This window comes from Aquarana catesbeiana, linkage group LG10 (genome assembly GCF_042186555.1).
Source record: "Aquarana catesbeiana isolate 2022-GZ linkage group LG10, ASM4218655v1, whole genome shotgun sequence".
Taxonomy (NCBI): Eukaryota; Metazoa; Chordata; class Amphibia; order Anura; family Ranidae; genus Aquarana; species Aquarana catesbeiana.
In genome coordinates, this window is record NC_133333.1 from 154771039 (window position 1) to 154778600 (window position 7562).

Consider the following 7562-nt stretch of genomic DNA (forward strand, 5'->3'; position numbering starts at 1 on the left):
CTTCTCCAGATTCAATGGAATGAATTCCCATTTGAGAAATCAGCTAACAGAGTTAACAGTGGAAATGGGTTAGGAAATCTGAGACTACATTATTATGAACCGTAATGATTGCTGATTTATTAATGCATAGATAACAATGTTTTGAAGATAAGAGATCTTGTTGACTTCGAGAATACGTTTGAAAAGAAGATGATACTTTGTAGGATACATGAAGTTATTGATTGTAAATACTTTTGGTATATGGAATTGTAATGTCATTCACTATTATCTTTATGCAGTGAGGGTTAATCTTTAAGGCTTAGTTAATTAGTTAATCAGTAATGGTAATGGTTTGATTTGATACATGTGTGGTGATATGTTGGGTGGGGATAAGAGAAGAAAATGATGTCGGGTTCTCCACACACAGCCAGAGAAGCCTGGTGAAGAGTGATTCACACTCAATACTGTTCAGTAGTTTTCACGTCTGCACTTTCAATTTTTGTATGATTGGAATTTTTAAGTAAAAGAAACATTTGCATCAAGCATCGGTCCATGTTTTTTCTTATATATATATATATATATATATATGTGTGTGTGTGTGTGTGTGTGTGTGTGTGTGTGTGTGTGTATAATATATATATATATATATATATATGTGTGTGTATGTATGTATGTATGTATGTATGTATGTATGTTTGGGGGTTCTAAGAAATTTTCTAGCAAAAAATACTGATTGTTAAACAAAAAGTGTCAGAAAAGGCCCGGTCTGGAAGTGGATATACAATTCTGCAGCACTCAATTCTGTAAAAATTATACATGGTATGGATCTGAATTCAGTGTCTTTTGTGCCCATAAGCCTGAGGATGTTTGCTGCACAGCATACACCGTATGTCTCTCCTACAAACAGAGCTCCTGAAATCTCACACAAGGTTTGATTCTCTGAATGTCACAATTCGCTCAGCAAGACTCTTCCGGCCCCATGTAGCAGCACTGAGGCCTTGTGATTGTTGGCATGGAAATAATAGGAAGGGAGGTAGGTAGGAGTGTCCAATACCAGGATAGATGAGGTATGTATTTCTTTGGCAGCAAACTGGAGAGGCTGGGAAGCAAACCAACTACTTTCCATAGTAAGCAGTAAGCCCAGGTTTTCTTTAAGCTTACTGTCTTATTTTTTTAATTTTTTTAGAATTATCCCAATGAAGAAGATATAAGAATAAGTTAAAAAAACAATAATTCCATCTATTTACCTTATTTGATGCTATACTTGCATATACAAATGCAACTTCACACTAGTATCTTTGCACTAAGTGCATTGTAAATGGTCCCAAGGGAATTGCTGATAAGGAAAACTGCGATTCTTGTGAGCCCAGGTCTCATCTCCATTCAGTCCATTCTCTGTAAGAGCCAAAGGGAAATGGTAAGTTTCAACCAAAAAAAGGAAGACTGCATGTAATGCACGTGGTGTGATTCTGCAGGCTTTCATAGGTTAAAGCAGGCGTTCAGGAGGCAACATATCACTTCTGAGCCGCCTGTCAACTGATTCTGAAAAGCGATCCACCACGGATTGCTTTTCATGTAAATGAGGCCACACACAGTAATGCTGAACCAGGGAATAGTAGTAGAATTATGCTGCATTTACACTTTGAGCGATTTGCATGCAATTCCACTTCATGGGCTGCCCTATGTGCATTTGTTGCATGAAAGGAAGCTTCTACTTCTTTTTCTTGACAAGCAGAGCGTGTTTTTAAAACTCAGTTTTTGCCGCGATTGGTGCGCAATGATCGCAGCAGAATTACATTTGAAACACCATTAAATAATAATGGCACTCTAAAGGGTATGATTAAACCCCAATGGGTGGGGGAAATGCATCAGAGACGGGTCTCAGGAGGAGCTCATGGTTGAGGTCACATTTCTTTTCACCTGTTGATCTAGTGGTGTGTGGTGTCTCTCATCCCCTCACTGCCCTGCTTTCTGGATTAGGCATAACACAGCCTGTACCTTTTTATATTTCTGTGAGACACCGGATGTATCAGAGCACCTTGAGTGGCGCAATAAGTGGTATTGGGTATAGTGGGCACCCAAAAGGACATCATGCGTTTTTGGATCTTTTGCAATTTGGGATCGCAGGCAGAATCGTGGTGATTCTGCGATCCAAAATCACGAGATGTGAACAGGGCCTTAATCCTGCAGCTCAGTCCCTTAAGCCCCGTTTACATCTCGTGATTTTGGATCACGGACAGAATCGCTATAATTCTGCCCACAGTCCCAAATTATGGCAGGACACGTGACGGGCTTTTTGGTGCATCATTCTTTTATTGGCACCCCAAAGGCGATGCGATTCTGACATGATCGTTGTGTGACGTGATCATGTGACAATTGCAGCAAAACGCAAGTTTAAAAACATGCTACGCTTCTCGCTGAAAAAGGAGCATGAGCTTCTTTTTGGATGACTCACATAGGGCAGCCCATGAAGTGAATGGGCTGCCCTATCTGCGACGTGAAATCGCATGGAAATCGCTCAGTCAACATCACGTGCGGGAATGCTTCTTCCCACTATGCAAATTGTGAATGCAGCCTTGGTGCTCATTCGGATTGCCGTCCAACAGTGAGAATCTGTGATTCCTGCTGGTCGAAAAACTCGACCCAGGCTCACATTTTCTGCGGCTTGCTATGTATCTCATACCAATCAATGGGCGGCGTGGTTAGTGTTCGCATAGCTCAATTTACGCAGTTTCATGAGATTAGGGGCTCTGACTGCATCAGCATCCAGGACCCGCGTTTCTGGCTGCATACAAACCATTAGCTATGTTATGGCTTATTGAGTGCTGCTGCATCTAGATGCTGAGTTTAGCCACATCAGAATGCAATTGGATCCTTTATTCACCAGTTTGTTACCTAGTTGGGGACCCGCTACATCATACAAGCATCCTGGAGGACCACTGATCATGGTTGTAGTCTGATAATAACTATGAGGTTAGTACTTGTAATTCTAGTATTTAGTAGATGACTTCCTTTTTTATTTTACATCTTGTATATGTTTGGACCGAGATGTCCAGCATAGTGTATTAAAGATATACGGTTAATTAGAATTTAATATTTTTGACATAGTGCTGTCTTAAGGCACCAGATTGCTTATAAGTGTGTGTCCATTACCACAGCTGACATCCTGATCAGCAAGCAGGAGCCGATCAGAGTGGCTTCTGTGGGAATGACCATTCTATCTGCTATTGTAACTCATTCTAATAATCTAAAAAGGCAATGGTAGCTAATGGCCCATACACACGATCCGAAAATCGGACTAAAAATACCATTTTCGAAGCAATCATACGATAATCGGATCGTTAGTACAGAGCTTTCGAGAGCCGATTGCGACAGTTCATCTGATACTATCTGATCGGACAAACACGAAAATGTTTCTCGTATGATACCAGATACCATCAGTGCAGTTGTCATCGGAAAATACGATAGAAATGCACTACAACACATGACATCGCTTCCTATTTTTTTTTATTCTGTTGTACGAGAATTTTCGTAACTTTAGTAACCTCTCCATTTTCGATATGCGACTAGCTTGCAAAAAAAAAAACAGACGATCTGTCGTCCGACTTTTGGATCATGTGTATGGGCTATAAGTGTTTCTGAATTTCTGATATATTCTATATTAAATACTTATAATATATAGGCCAGAGTCCAAGGACACTCATACTTCTGTGCAGCCAGAGTGAAATTAAATCATGGGGATTTTTGTGTGGTCATTTGACATCTAAAAGCTGCAGTGCTTGGGCGCCCTCTTGTGCTTACTCTTATTATTGATTTTATTAAAGCGGAATTGAAGTTCTGCTTTAACCTCTTGCTTACTGGGCACTTAAACCCCCCTCCTATCCAGACCAATTTTCAGCGCTGATGCACTTTGAATGACAATTGCAAAGTCATACAACACTTTACCCAAATGAAATTTTTATCATTTTTTTCCCCACAAATAAAGCTTTTTTTTGGTGGCATTTGATCACCTCTGCCGTTTTTATTATTTGTTAAAAAAATTTAAAAAGACAGAATTTAAAAAAAAATTTTTTATATTTTATATAAAATTTTGCAAACAGGTAATTTTTCTCCTTCATTGATGTACGCTGATGAGGCGGCCCTGATGGGCATCGATAGGTGGCAGTGATGGGCACTGATCGGCACTGGTTGGTTACTCTGATAGGCAGCACTGCTAGGTTGCACTGATTGGCACCACTGGTGGGCATTGATAGGTGGCACTTGTGGGCATTGATAGGTGGCACTTGTGGGCATTGATAGGTGGCACTCATGGGCATTGATAGGTGGCACTGGCAGGTGGCACTGGCAGGGGGTACTGGTGGGCACAGATGAGGCAGATTTGCCTCCTCCTCTTCAGGACCGATGTCCCTTGCACATAAGCTGGTGATTGGCTTATGAAAAAGATTACCAAGCTTTTATTTACATCATGTGATCAGCTATCATTGGCTGACAGCTGATCATGTAAGGGGCTGGGATCTGCCCCTTACTCGGATTTGTGATCACCCGAGTTTCAGTGACTCAGTGATCACAGCACGCGCTGTGGGAGCGTGCAAAGGGGAGGACGTCATATGATGGCCTCCCGGAAATTCAGGTCTGCGTTGTGGCCGTTATTCGGCTATAGCGCGGACATCAAGTGGTTAAGAAACAGCGAGCAGGCACTGTCTCTTCTACAGTAAAATGCCCCCACCTGATTACTTGCTGTCATGCGCAGCTCAGCTTACAGTGTCAGGCTGGCCTCTGAGTGCCAGGATGAATAACTCCTGTGCATGCGTGATGTCTTTCCATTCAAGCTAATGAAAAAGCCCAAGGGCTAGCACTCAGAAGAAGATGGCGAGGGACTGTTGGACGGGTAAGTATTCACCCTGTAGTTCAGCTTTAAAAGAGAAGTATGAGAATCCTTTTTTTTTTTTTTTTTTTTTTTTTTAAATCATAGGTGGATGCAGCATCATTCCCCCGTCGGCTGTAACACTGAGAATCGAGTGATCAGACACCACCGATTGCTCGGTTCTCAGAGCTCCCATGACAGTCACCAGCTCTCTGCTCAGGGAGCTCTGAGAATCCAACGATTGTCAGTGTTTGCTCGATTCTTAGTGTTAGAGCCGTGGGGGACTGATGCTGCATCCACCTAGGTAAGTAGGATTTAAAAAAAAGATGGGAACAGTCAGCAGCTCTCTCCTCTGCCCTCCCACGCTCACTGAAGCACTGGGCTGTAGAGGGGCAGCAGGAACGGCCCTCTCAGGCTCAAGCTTTGGCTGTACTTCTCCTTTAAGTGTCAGTACACCTCCAAGCCCATGTTTTTGTCCCCTTTTCTCTTGATTTGGGTAGTGGGGGAGCCCGCTGTTGCGAGGAAACAATCAGTGTCTAGTAATTAACCACAAGTGGATGTGATAATGTTTACAAGTAGTATATCTTCCTGATGAAGCTGACCGCAAAACACTTTTTAATTTATATATAAGGGGGAAAAAAGTGCTTTATTTGTTTTATGAAATGTATTTTAATATAGTGTTTAATATGTTTGCAATAATAAAATAATCACTTTTTATCTCTGTTTAGAGATCTATGGTTTGCCATGCTACACTATGAGCTCTGCGCTGGATCTCTTTGTGCTTTCCATTCATGTCTCTGGAGCTCCCCCCTCTGGCAGCATGGCCTCATAGCTAGATCTTAATGAGATGTTCTTGTAGTGTATGGTATATCTGTGACCAAATCTACCCGGGATTGCTTTGTTTTTACATTGATCCTTTGTGCCTGAGGACTTTTTGTATTTCATATCATTGAATATTTATTATATATTATTATTATTTTTTTGTTTTATCCATTTGCCTCTCTTGAGGATTCCTTATTCTGTGTCACCTTAATATGAATTATTGCACATAACCCAATCCTCCTTTTCTTCTTTATACATTACCATACCTGGGCTGAGTGCTCGGTTTTATTTCTTTTTTAGGGTATCACTAACACTACATACTTTCTAAGAAACAGAACCGTAAAGCTTCTCAATAATTTAAAATAGAATAGGTCAAAACCAGGGTGGATTTAATTTAAATCAACATTTAAATCACAATTTAAATCGCTAGTAAAAAGGCTTGCTTTAAATCAACTCGGCCCATCAGAGTACCCGAGTACCTGTCACCAGCCCATCAGAGTGCCTGTCACCATCTCAACAGAGTACCCCGAGTGCCTGTCACCATCTCAACAGAGTACCCCGAGTACCTGTCACCAGCTCATCAGAGTACCCGAGTGCCTGTCACCAGCTCATCAGAGTACCCGAGTGCCTGTCACCAGCTCATCAGAGTACCCGAGTGCCTGTCACCAGCTCATCAGAGTACCCGAGTGCCTGTCACCAGCTCATCAGAGTACCCGAGTGCCTGTCACCAGCTCATCAGAGTACCCGAGTGCCTGTCACCAGCTCATCAGAGTACCCGAGTGCCTGTCACCAGCTCATCAGAGTACCCTAGTGCCTGTCACCAGCTCATCAGAGTACCCTAGTGCCTGTCACCAGCTCATCAGAGTACCCTAGTGCCTGTCACCAGCTCATCAGAGTACCCTAGTGCCTGTCACCAGCTCATCAGAGTACCCTAGTGCCTGTCACCAGCTCATCAGAGTACCCTAGTGCCTGTCACCAGCTCATCAGAGTACCCGAGTGCCTGTCACCAGCTCATCAGAGTGCCTGTCGCCAGCCCATGTCTCATAGAATATTCGTTGGGTTGTTTGCTTTCCAAAATGGGGTCAAAATTGTGATAGGTTGTCAGGAAATGAAATGTGTAATTTATGCTTCTAGAATGTCTGTGTGAATAGGCATGAGCAGCACCGCCGTCACGTCTCCACCTTCATATCTCTCTCTAATATACAACCTCGGGATGATGGTACCTACACCATATTTTATTGTTTCATAAACCTAGGCCTTACTACTCTTTCTCCTAGAATGTCTGATGGTGCATGTTGGGCCTCTGTATGTGGCCAGGTGGTGAAAAAATCTCACACTTATGGTATCGCCATACTCAGCAGGAGTAGGAGAATGTATTTTAGGGTGTAATTGGAAGTAAGCATATGCCATGTGAGAGAAAAAACTTGTTATTATGACAATTTTGTGAAAAAACAAATTAATTTCTTAATTTTTCCAAGAATTGTGGGAAAAAATTACAACTTTAAAAAAACTCACCATGCCTCTTACTAAATATCTTGGACAGTTTACTTTGCAAAAAGGGGTCATTTGGGGGGTATTTGTGCTTTCCTGGCATTTCAGGGCCTCAAGAAAAGAGATAGGCCGTCAGTAGATCAGGTGTGATCAATTTTTAATGATTTGCACCATAGCTTGTAGACTCTATAACTTTAACACAGACCAAATAATATACATTGATTTGGGTTATTTTTACCAAAGAGATGTAGCAGTATAAATTTTGGCCCAAGTTTATGGACAAAAATTACTTATTTGCAAAATTTCATAATAGAAACGAAACAAAAGTGTTTAATTTTTTTTCAAAAATTTGTGCTTTTTTTTTACTTATATCGCAAAAAATTAAAAACCCAGTGGTAATTAAATA

General features: G+C 41.6%; 1 protein-coding gene and 1 long non-coding RNA gene across 2 annotated transcripts in view; one reads left to right on the top strand and one right to left on the bottom strand.

Moving 5' to 3' along the window:
* Positions 1-7562, bottom strand: part of LOC141110958 (uncharacterized) — a 72709-nt gene that overhangs the window by 59424 nt on the left and 5723 nt on the right. The window contains exon 2 of the long non-coding RNA XR_012236355.1: positions 1227-1374. This is a non-coding gene — a long non-coding RNA (uncharacterized lncRNA). The remainder of the gene's footprint in view (positions 1-1226; positions 1375-7562) is intronic.
* Positions 1-7562, top strand: part of LOC141110956 (branched-chain-amino-acid aminotransferase, cytosolic-like) — a 102074-nt gene that overhangs the window by 26401 nt on the left and 68111 nt on the right. The gene's annotated exons all lie outside the window — the stretch shown is intronic.